The sequence below is a fragment of the Solanum verrucosum genome, unplaced genomic scaffold (genome assembly GCF_900185275.1).
Source record: "Solanum verrucosum unplaced genomic scaffold, falcon-dt-bn FXZP01000238.1, whole genome shotgun sequence".
Lineage (NCBI taxonomy): Eukaryota > Viridiplantae > Streptophyta > Magnoliopsida > Solanales > Solanaceae > Solanum > Solanum verrucosum.
The window spans coordinates 1,853,660-1,863,345 of NW_026020630.1; positions in this window are offsets into that span (position 1 = coordinate 1,853,660).

Sequence of the window (9,686 nt, forward strand, 5' to 3'; positions counted from 1 at the left end):
CCTAAATTATCATCAAGTTTAGGGATGTTTTCAACACTTCTTTCGACTTTTTATTAAGAGCATCATGCTCCTACAAAAGTTTGAAACCACTTGTTATGTCATTTGGCAGATCAGGGGTGTATTTAAGTTTAGTTAGACTATCAATAGTTCGGGAATTAAGATTAATAATTTGTGTCAAGTTCAGAGATGTTTACAATACTTCTATCTATTTTTTAATATTAAAGATTTCATTATAATATGTAATACCGTGTGATTGAAATGATTCACGTATAAATTTTGAATCTTTTTATTTCATGCTAAAGCTTCGTTAATAATAAGAAGTGTGAAGTGATTTGCTAGCGATAAGGATAAAATTGAGCAGTTTTGATTAGTACAGGGACAAATATGAACCTTTTATCTCGCTTGTAACGAACACGCGACTTGCTATGAGAGTGGGGAAGATTGAGTATATGTGTGATGAGTCAGCATTACGTGTATAGATAATCTTATTTTTATTGAAAATATTAGGCTAAATGACTAGGAACCAAGTCATTTCCTACAAATTTTTTGGATTAAATTCTAAGTCTGAGCTGTGAATTTTATTTTGTATTATCAAGACTAAAAACAAAATCAAGAACAAAAACCAAGAAAAAATAACTATCATCCAGGCTGTAGCCACGTCATCACACATTAGACCAAAAAAAAAATCGTGTTAAAAAAAAAGTAGATACAATTGGACGAGGCTAAATATGTGATCAGGAACGGAGCTAGTAGTTCAAATGTGAGTTTTGTCGAATTTAGATTATTTTTTTTTGTTTATATTGTGTTTGTATTCAAGTTTTATTGAAATATACTTATTAAGAATAGTAGTGAAGTTAAAAAATTAGTAAAGAATATTTAAGATTTTTTATACATATATCTTATTTGATGTGACAATTTTTAATTTTTCGTTTTTAGTCCGTCTCAAAAAGAGTGATGCCTTATTATAATTAGAAACAATTTAATTTTAAAGTTCTCATTTTACTATAAATAAAATGATTTATAGTCACACAAACATAAAAAAATTATTATAGATCATAAATTTCAAAAGTTTGATTTTTTCTTAAATATCGTGTCAAATTCAAAATGGTGCCATATAAAATGTTATTAGGGCTACTCATAAAGTATTAGAAGTTAAATGTTGTCAAAAATAACTTCAAATGTCATATATTATGAAGTTATCCGAAGTAAATGTGCATATAAATAATTTTAAAAATACAAATTATATGACGACATCAAAATAAATTCTCCACTAATTGAATAATTCATATTAAATAGTACAAAGATAGCGATTGATCGAATCAAAGTTGTAAAATCACCTAGTTGCAAAGTCCACAATTTAAGCATATTTTTTTATGCAAAAGATAACCAACATCTCTGTCTTGTTGCATTCATATTTTCATTAAATTTTTTAAATATATATATATATATATATTTGACTCAAATTTAAAATATCTTGCAACTTGGGATTGTTAAAAAACATTTTAAGTTGTCATTCTCCAATTTATTCAAATGCAAGGAAATTGAACTTGCATGTTGTACGTTGGTTTAGTTCGTAAGCATTGAAAGGCACGAATAGAAGCGAACTCATGATTTAAAGATAACGAAGATACTATAAAAAAAATGCATATTGGTGAAAGTGATCAATGTCATACTACATAGTTTTATGCATTCTTGTAAGGAAAAATTACGTGAAATAGCAAATATTTAGAGTATATTATGTAATACACTTAAAATTTTGATTATTTTTAATTTGTGGCTTTAGTTTCGCGAAATCTTGATATTCAGTTTCCTAATTAATTTGGTTCCTTGTATAAATATAGATTTTGTAAAATACGATTTTTGATTGTATAAATACATAATTTTTATATGTTTATCCTAGCTATATATATACGATTTATGAAAAAATTATAATAAATTACCATGTTTGTATATTGACAAGCGAATTATACAAATGAAGTTCTGAAAAAATTCTTAAATGTATAAATACAAAATTTGTATTTAATTACCCTATTTGTATATTGACAAACGAAATACACAAACGGGCAAACGAAATATGCAAGCCGCAGCCTCCTTAGCAAGTAGAACTATAGTTAGAGCACAATTACCGAAACTATAACTATAGAACCTTATTATATCTATTATTTTTGCTATTTCTGAAATTCTCTTTTTTTTAATTGTTAGCTAAACATGAAAATAATGTAGCAGCCCATCACATATGTCGGGCACACATAAATATTCATCTTCTTTAATTATACATATTAATATAAATAGAAATGCTAGGATTTAACGGTTCATTGAGACTAATGCATATAATTAAAAAGTGACATATTTCAAGTTGTTAACTTACATACGTAATGGGCATCCAAGAACACATTCAATTTTTCCCCTCCAAAAATTGATACAAATATGTCTAATATCAACAATTTATCACATGTCCTAATGCTCAATGGTCACAAGTCATAATTTGGGCGCATGAGTAAAATTTACTAACAAATTTAAGAAACTGACGTACAAAGGGTCACCCTTGTACTGGGCTCATATCCAAAACAAAAATCTGGGCCTCAAAGAGCACTAAAATTTGGACCCGTAATTGCAATACTTGACTCTCACATGTTGGCCCAAGAGAATTTTGGGCCTTTGAATCATAAGAAACTCACCAATGAATTCGGTTAGGTTTTCAGACGTTGATTGGGCTGGATCTATACTCACTTGACGATCTCTACAAGTCTCATCGCGTTGATAGACCTTAGACACCATATTAGATTCGCCAAATATATATAGTATACCGTCCCATAATTAGTCATGACAAATCACACTTATCATTAGGTCTATATTTATGGACTATTAAACTCGTGTTTTTCTTACGTTCATCTAAAATCTAATAATTTTATAATATATATGTATATGTATATGTATAAATTCTAAACAAAATAAATGAAATGATTATGATAAAATATCGAACTCAAAATTTATAATTTCATGACTTTCTGGGGTATAGATTTTGCATGAATTTTCCTTATTTCGAATTGATGTTTAATTTTTGCTCCTCAAATTTGTGATTTTTAAATACATGTCTTCTTAAAATAACAATGTTTAGCAAAGCTCACTATCCCACTAAAATGGGCTGATTGGGCCATAAGGCCCACTCAATAGAAGTAGCCATTGTGAAAATGTCATAGTTTGCAAATGTTAAATTACATGTTATAATATTTTATCTATAAGGTTGGATAATATATAAATAAATATTAAATCTAGATTTAATGTTACTTGAAAAGGTAATTTCTTTTGATTCAGCTTGGATGATATATGAATAAATAATAAATCTAGATTTAATGTTACTTGAAAAGATAATTTGTTTTGATTCAGTCGTATTATTTGTTATTGCTATTATTATATTCTCCTTTATTTTAGCATGACTTCTTTACTAGATGTGTTTCCTTTTCATGCTTGAATTTGATATATTTTACTAGAATTAAAATTTTATCGAAAATAGTCTCTCTACCATCATGTCATAGGAGCAAAACTACGTACACATTATCCTTCTGCCATTTATGCAACTACACTAGATATGTTGTTGTTTAGAACAAAATTTAAATAATAACCTAAAATAAATATTTGTGTAAATTAGCCAATGTTTGATGTGATGGTTGATTATGATTATTTAAGTTAATTGAATATGACATTCAAAGACAGCTATTTTACTTTTAGACAAAATTAGTGATATGTTGTTGAATATTTATATTTTTATATTATATAAAATTAATTCAACGGTTGATATTTCATGCAATATATCTTTAATGAATTTCTTGCTTGGTTCAATTATGTCACATCTTATCATTGAATATTATGTCCTTTCTATCAAACCAAAATAAGACATCACAAAAGCTAAATGACATACTGGTTGTGTTACAAAATGTTATCAAACACACCTTTAAGTATTTATGGACGTGATAAAATAACCCACAAGTCCATTCAAGAAGATACGATAAAATTGAAACGATATAAAAAAAATTGAGAAAAAAAAACAATTTATTTAAGTTTGAGTGGTATTGAATTCGTTCATTTACTAATTCAGTATTGAGTACATAGATTTCATATATTTAAAATTAGATTAATTCAAGTCAAATGTGTCATTTAAATTACTCATGAAAAAATTATATAAACAACCTTCTCTAATCACTTTTTTGATGTATTTTTGAAAAATAGTAAGGAAATTTTAAATTTTACTATTGAAACTCCAAGAGTTTTCCTTGTGCGTGAATAATTGTTTGTGTGAATTACTATTATTTAGTCCATGTTGACGCATTCCGTCTCATCTTAAATAATTCTCAAATACAATTACTAATTCACCTTTTTTTTTTTTTTTTTTTTTTTTTTTTATCAATTTCACTTTTTTTAATTCATTTAAAATTCAGTTAAATTTGATCATTTAACACGTCGAAACACTTAGGTACCTGGAATTCTAATAGAAAAATTCCTTAAACATTCTTCAATTGCTTGTTGTTATCATCATCAATAAAACACCATCATAATTAGAGCCGTCAAAATGGGCTTAGCCCATGGGGCCGGCCCAACCCAACCCGTTATTGGGATAGGATTTTTCAATCCCTTTTAAAACTAGGGCTTATAAGCCTGACCCATATAAACCCTTGGCCCTTGAGGCTTGATTGGGGCCGGGCCGGGGTCAGCCCATGGGATAAAACTTTTTATTAGGGTAACTTATAATAATCTAACTAGTATATAATTTAATTACTTAAATACACGTTATGTTGTAATATTATGAATCTTACTAGATTTTGGTACGTCCAGATACATATAACTCGAAATATATGGACTCAAAATTAGGTTAATATGTTCTAGATACACTTTATGTCTTTGTCAAAGTAGATTCGCATGTATCTAGGATGCATAGACAAAATCTCGCACCCTCGCCTCCCTCCAATCTTACTTATCACTTACTTATCTCGCTCGCGTATCTGGTATGTGAAATACACGCTAATTACACTAGGCTTTTTACTAGTATTATTAAAACAACACCATTGTTTATCATATTTGATTTGAAAATCTTCTCATTTTCTTAATGTTATAGAATTATAAGTTTGAAAAGAAAAAAAAAGAAGGGCTAGCCCGCCCTAGCCCTCGGCCCTTCAAGGATTGGATTGGGTTGAGCATATTCAGGCCCTTCCGAATGAAGGGCCAGCCCGCCCCAGCCCTTCAAATTCCTCGTCCCACGAGGCTTGGACCGACCCTTTTTTACAGCTCTAATCATAATCATTCAACTAAAGTGACCTCAACTTTTACCAAAGAAGGTAATGGATATTTCACTTTCATTTTACCAAAACTCCATCCATCTTTTAGAAATTATAAGGGGATTGTTCAATATTGTACAAAATAATAATAATAAGTAACTATAATTAACAAAAAATTAACAAGAATCTACAAAAACAATGGTCAATAAGAAATTAACAAATTACTGACTCTTCAAAAGTTATTTAGGCTAAAAAGCAGATTATAATAAGACCAATTTAATTCTTATTAAATTTTAATTTCTTTGTTTGTTGTTTTATAATTTTTAACACCTAACGAAACTATTTTTTCTTTATTATAATTACATATAACATATTAAATAAAAATATGTCATTTTAAAATTATCTCAACAAAAGATTTCATAATTCAATTTAAATCTATTCATTTTTTTATGGGTGGAAAAGCATTAATAAATGAACAAATCAATAGTGAGTTCAAAATTAAACAAATCATATTTTTATGATCTAATTTTACCGTGCAGAGTTAGGTATTTATTAAATTGTTATTAGTAGTAAGTTATATGAGAATATACACGTGTAAGCATATGGTACAAATTCAAAAAAAAAAAGTGGTACGACAAAATTAGATTTTATTATTGTCCCCTACTATAGTGGCATTGCCTTAAACATAACTCGTGGCGGGGTATCACGTGATTCATCTCCCCACCTATTTTTATTTTTTTTGACTTTGACTATTTCCTAACGCACTTTTTTCGAAAGGTGGTTGGATAGTGGCGAGAGACAGTGACGGAATCAGAATTTTTATTTTTCTTTGATGTGGAGGGTGGTGCGATGGGGCAAGAGTTGTGGTAAAATCAAAATTCGTACTTTTTCGATTTTGGCAATTTCCCAACTACTTGTTTTCTAGAGGGTGGTGGCCGGTGGGGGTAGGAGGCGAAAGCTGTGACGGAGCTAGAATTGAAATCTTTAAATTAGATAACATAATCACTCACGATAAAAGTAGAAAATTCGAGCCAAAATTGAATTAGATAACATAATCAATCACGATAAAGTAAAAATTTCGAGCCAAAATTGGATATTCGACCAGTGAGAGTTTTTACAACTCCTTAACTGTTGTGCTAACTCTTTATAAAGTATTGAAACGTATAATTTTATTTGTCCACTTTAAATTAGCGAGTTATGTTATTATATATTAATCAAAAGAATAATTATGAAAACCCAAATATTTAAATTTTAATTAAGCGCATCTCCATTTAAAAGTCATATAATGTCTGTGTAAAATTTATTGGCAAGTTATTGAATTTTATGTACGGAGAATTTATTGTTCACTTTATTAGTGTGGGCTAGAAATTCTTTCCAACAGGATTTGAACACTTGTAAAACCTTGTGCCAAGTGCTAAAACAATTAATAGTTATTATAATAGTAACAAACATCTCTCGAAGGGGTTGTATTTGGTCACCAAAAAAAATCGATTTTTAATAAAAGAATCAGAATTTGAATTTGAGCATCGAAATAAAAATAAAATTCTCGTAAAGATCTATTCTTCAAATAATTTATACAATAAATAAATGACCTATTGATCGCTCAAACTTAGATGAATTAGATAAATCATGCATTTATTGACTAATTTTATCACCTTTTATTTATGATATAATAATTAAAATACGCATAAATTAATCTGAACACCATCATTATAAATGAAAAAGATGCAAGTAGGTGAAGATTTAGTTTTGGATACTCCCCAAAAGTAAAAAAAAAAGAAGCTATATGGGAAGTCATGTGCTTCTTGAATGCTCACAAATAAATTCATCTCTACGTGTCCAACCTTATCTATCCAATTTATTCCCCTTTACTTCATATCAAATTGTCTTGTTTTATTATTATTTATTAGCATAGACAAATAATTTAAGATTTTAGGGGAGATATTTATATCTTCTAGCTTAGTATTTTATTAATAATATATGGCTCTTGGTTGGCAAAAATGGTGACAAATGGTTTCATTGAATTGAAGTACTTTGCTTAGTGATGTTAGGTAACGCCAATATTCTATCCATGAGGAGGCTCAGATGATTCGAGTCGAAGTCATAATCGAACATAACACTTATTTATTTAATGAGCTTAATTAAGAAATAAAATCTAATTTTTTATTATTATTATTAACATAGCATAGACAAATAATTGAGATTTTAAGGAGGTATTTATATGTTCTAGCCCAATAATATATGGCTCTAGGTTGGCAAAAATGTAGACAAAAGGTTTAATCTAAGTGCTTTGTTTATTAAGTACCATTTAGGTTCCATTTGTTAAGCTAGGCATAAAATTAGAGGATGTATTCGAAAATAACTTTTTATAACCCTATATGACTATAACATATATTGTAAAGAAAAAAGAAGTAAAAAAGACTATAGCCTATAATCTACTTCACTTCATTGATTTTTGTTTAATTGCAAGTCTTTTTTATTTTTTTGTTTTAAAATTTAAAAGTGTTTTTTTTAGATGAGAGATTATCATAAATAACTGATCTACTTATAAGATATTGAGATTTGTGTATTTTCTTATATATAATTCATTTATATAATTACATTAATTATATTATTATTGTTGTTTTAGAATTTTATCATTAACAAGGTGAAATTGTGGGCATGAATTTACCAATAAACCCCTCAAAAATTTCATTTGGGAGGGACAAAAATGTCCAATAATTTCAACACAAATTGTCAAAATTGGTCACACAATTCCCGGCCCATTAATTACTCTCCCTTTCCATTTAAATCCTTCAAAAACAATTTTATTTTTTTATTTTTATGAGATAATAATAAAATGTGCGCACCGTCTATTTTCTATACCTCATCAAATGATGTTTCACTAGATACATTATTCAAAAATAACTTTTCTACATTTATAAAGTAATGATAAAATCTGTACACAATTTATTTTCTTATATACTCCTTCTATTTTACCATTATCAAAGTGAAATAGTGGACAAAAAATTGTCAATCAACCCCTCAAAAATTCACTTGAAAGAGCCAAAAAAAAAAGGTACAATATTTTTTCAATACAAAATGTCAAATTTGGTCACACAATTTCCGGCCCATTAATTACTCTCTCTTTTCATTTAAATCATTCGAAAACGATCTTTCTATCTTCATTCGATAGTGAAAAAACAAGCATACAACCTTAAAAAATTTCACTAGATACATTATTCGAAAATAACTTTTCTATCTTCATAAAATAATGATAAAATATACATATAATTTGTTCTCCTCAAATTTCACCTAATAAAATTTCACTAGATACGCTATTATTATTATTATTTTTCCATTTAAACTCCCTCAAGTCTGCAAAAAGCCTTCACGCCGCCTAGGGAGCTCTAGAGTCGTCAAATGTAAATTCTTATTTATTAAAGTCACCTTTGGTCATTCTTAATTACATCACCAACCAATCATATCAATCCACACAAGTATACAATATTCTTATCCACAACACGTGTCCTTTTTAATAGAAAGCAAATTTCATCCTCTCTGCCCCCACCTAGATTTGGTAATACTCTATTCCGATTTAAATGTTTTACTTTTCTTTTTTTAAGACGCTCATGTTGTTCAAAAGTTAGAGCATATATGTCATTCATTTTAACGAAAGACTAAATAGGGACACGTGGTATAATCTTATCCGTCGATATGATATTTAATAAATGTCGATTTAATGGATATAATTATGACACGTATATGTCCGTTAGTATAAAGAGTATATATGCTTCAGTTTTTTAACAACAGGGGTATTAATATCCCAAAAATATGACGAAAAATATCTGAATATCATTAACAATAGTTCGGAGGTATATATTCCTTTTTCCGTACTTTTTAACATAAGTTTTTAAGTTGCAATATTTATGTGATAGATTAAAGATTATAAAATACAAAAGTTTCTTCTGTCCTTTTTTTTCTTTTAATTTTATGATCAATCAAATTAAGATTTTTAAATTAAAACGATGAAATATACTTATTTTAAAGCTTAAAACTGAATTTAATATATTGATTTAAGATTTAAATTTTATAGATCATTATCGATATATATTTTTTCAATCAAATCTAATGAAGTAGTTTTATTTTAAATCATTGTTCAATTAATTTATAATGTTAATATTGAATTTTAAATTTAATTTTAATATATATTTGATATTTAATATAATTATAAAATTTTGAGCAAAAATATTGTATTCGATTCAATAATATGTACGTAACCTTCTAGCTCCGCCCCACCGCTTTAATACGACTTTCTATTTCCATAATTTACTTGGCGTGTAATTTTAGCAACTCCCATTATTTTAACCGCAGTGGAACGTCGAAATGTCTAGCTCACAGTTTATATAACTTAACCATGGTTAGTAATTCTTAACC